The sequence below is a fragment of the Alexandromys fortis genome, unplaced genomic scaffold, assembly GCF_014885135.2.
Source record: "Alexandromys fortis isolate MF-2015 unplaced genomic scaffold, M_Fortis_MF-2015_v1.1 scaffold_55, whole genome shotgun sequence".
Taxonomy (NCBI): Eukaryota; Metazoa; Chordata; class Mammalia; order Rodentia; family Cricetidae; genus Alexandromys; species Alexandromys fortis.
The window spans coordinates 2,500,464-2,503,663 of NW_026067936.1; the positions used below are offsets into that span (position 1 = coordinate 2,500,464).

At 49.0% G+C, this 3,200-nt stretch overlaps 1 pseudogene; it reads left to right on the forward strand.

The window, feature by feature from the left end:
- The first annotated feature begins 2,354 nt into the window (after nucleotides 1-2,354).
- LOC126504497 (40S ribosomal protein S15-like) lies at nucleotides 2,355-2,786 on the forward strand (annotated as a pseudogene).
- Nucleotides 2,787-3,200: the final 414 nt, after the last annotated feature.

Genomic DNA, 3,200 nt, shown 5'->3' on the forward strand with positions numbered 1-3,200 from the left:
CTGGTCTTCTGGATCCCACTAGCTTTGCAGTGGCAGTACCCAACCACCACATCCCATACCTAGATTAGCTGTAGGAAGTTTGACTGTTGGGCAGAGTCAGCTTTTCTTCATCCCATCACCCCTCAACTCGCAGGTCCCACCTCCATCCTGTAGGACTCACTGGGGATGAATGGGGATTAAGGAGCCCTGTGCTTTATAAATGTAATGAAGAAGTACTGAGCTTGGCTCTCTGACAGATTCTCTAGAGAAGACAAGGGTAAGGGCAGCATTGCCTACCCTATAAGGGAGAGGCAGGACAGGGAACAGAAACCGGGATTGGAAACACTGGGGATATTCCGTTACTTCAGCTTTGCACCATTTATTGTTGAGACTCCAGCCGTTGAACCACATCATGTATGTGGCCACTGAGATGCCCATTCCAGTCCCTACATCACCAGCGTGTATGCTAGGGTTAGAGGTGGTAGGGTACTTACTTAGCTTGCTTGAAGCATTGGACTCAATCTCCCCCAAAGAAACCCCAAAATGTGAGGAGAGAGAGAGAGAGAGAGAGAGAGAGAGAGAGAGAGAGAGAGAGAGAGAGATATTATCAGGAAGGCTGTTGAGAAAAATAAATTGAGACCAGTGGTCTGCTTCTTCCCCTTGATTGCTCATTTTCTTTCCCATCTCAGTTTCTAGAACATTGTGCAGTAACTCTGGAAAGGCTGCCTGTGGCTGCAGAACCCTGTCATGTATTGGGCACCACGCAAAGGATTATAGACAGTAGTTTTGTATATCCTCGCAACCCTAGGTAGCTGCTCCACAGCTTCCTATGAGGTAAACCCATTCTAGGGTGAAGATACCATAAGCTGAAAATGCATCAAAAATATCTTATCTACCAAACGTCCATCTTATACACATTACACAGTAGAGTACAGTACGGGGTGACTAGTAACGTCAGTGGCCGCGGCCGCCCACACTGCACATCACTAACCTGAGTGAAATAATCAGAAGCCCCATCCCCAGTGGCTGCACACCTCTAATCCCAGCATTCTGGAGGCAGAGGCAGCAGATCTCTTTGAGTTCGAGGCCAGCCAAGGTTACACAGTGAGACCCTGCCTCAAAATTCAAAATTCAATATATGATTGCTACTTAACACATCTGGCGTTTGCACTGCTGCCGAGCTGAGAACTCACCAAATCAAACCCCTGGAGGGCGAGGACTCCCCGTCTTACAGCTGAGGAAATGTGCCCCACGGGGGCTCACTGCTCAACCTGCCAAAGTGACAGGAGGAGGAAGACACAAAAGCACTCTGAGTGTTAGGTCCAACAATGCTTTTCCAGTCTTCGGGGGAACACACTGCAAGGCCCGTGAAACAAATGCTAGTCTTGGGTTATTCTGCGTTTTGATTAAGGCCAGTGAAAATCTCATTTAGATTTTTCCAAGGAACTTGAAAGTCAAACACAAATGGTTACCTGAAGCAGAAATTTCCAGGGCCTGGGGCAGGGACAGTGCTGCTTGCTGCCTGGATGAGACGGGGTGAGCATTTATTTTGCAGTGTGTTCCATACCGGTTCTCTGCCTGTCATCAATACTCTTCCTTGCTGCCACCAACACATGATAATCTGATCTGAAAGAAAAGAATGAGCAAGGTATCTATAGAAACAAACATCATCAAATGTCCTGGCTCCCTTCCCGGGGCTTCAATAAGAATGCTGGAGAAAAGGAACCGCAGAGCGCTAGCTGCCTCAGCCAGTCTTCGTCAAGCTGTGAAGACTGGATTTGCTTGCTGATCTCCAAGCCTGCTGCTGGAGAGGTGGGAGCCCTCCTGGTGGAAACATGGGCTGGGCTCAGTATCAGATACAGAGAGAAGGACGTTATTAGGCGCTTGTCTTCCTGGAGTGTATGAATTCTTTCTTTACTTCCACATTTAATGTTCTGTGCTAGCTAACTCACTTACTGTTTTAATGACATTTACTGCACTGAAGAGCTGGAGAGATGGCTCAGCGGTTGAAACTATTAATGTTTGCTCTTGTAGAGGGCTCACTGGTTCCCAGGACCCACATTAGGGGCTCACAAGCACCTGTAACTCCAGTTCCAGGGGGATTTGGTTTTCATGAGCACCTGCATTCATGTGTGTGCGTGCACACACACACACACACACAAACACACAATTTAAAATTTGAAAAGAAAACTTTACTGGATGTGGTGGTGCATACCTTCAATCCCAGCACTCAGGAGGCAGAGGCAGGAGGATCTCTATGAGTTTGAGGCTGGCCTGGTCTACGTAGTGAGTACTAGGTCAGTCAAGCGAGATTCTGTGTCAAAATAAACAAACAAACAAAACAACCTTGGCTCCTTTTCCAAGTCGCTGCCAAGATGGCCGAAGTGGAGCAGAAGAAGAAGTGGACCTTCCGCAAGTACCTACTGCAGTGTGGACCTGGACCAGCCGCTGGACATGTCCTATGAGCAGCTGATGCAGCTCTACTGTGCCCGGCAGAGGCGATGCCTCAACCGTGGCCTGTGGCAGAAGCAGCACTCAAGCGCCTGAGAAAGGCCAAGAAGGAGGCGCCGCCCATGGAGAAGCCCGAGGTGGTGAAGACCCACCTGCGGGACTTGATCACCCTGCCCGAGATGGTGGGGAGCATGGTGGGCATGTACAACAGCAAGACCTTCAACCAGGTGGAGATCAAGCTGGAGATGATTGGCCACTACCTGGGTGAGTTCTCCTCCATAACCTACAAGCCTGTGAAGCACGGCTGGCCTGGCATCGGTGCCACCCAATCCTCCCGCTTCATCCCCCTCAAGTAGCTGTGGCCAATAAAGACTCATGTTCAGTCAAAAAACAAACAAACAAACAAAAAAACAACCTTGGTTTTGGTCATGGTTCAACTCTAATGTGGGCAGCAGTAACTCACAGTCTGCTCTTAGGAAGCAAAGACGGTGCTACTAGGCAAGGAGTCCCAACTGCCTTAGCTTCTTGGTGCCTTACAGAGAGAAGGAAACAGAGGCCAACACAGCTTCTGATAACGCGAAACTGACAATGCAATAAAAGACAGAATCATTTGTTTGTTGTTTGTTGAGACAGAGTCTCCTTGTGTAGCTTGGCTGGTGGGAGCCCACTACATAGACCAAGCTGGCCTCAAACTCACAGAGGTCTGCCTGCCTCCTGAGTACTAGCGCCACAATGTTCTGCAAGGCTCTTTCTTGAGCTCGGATACTGCC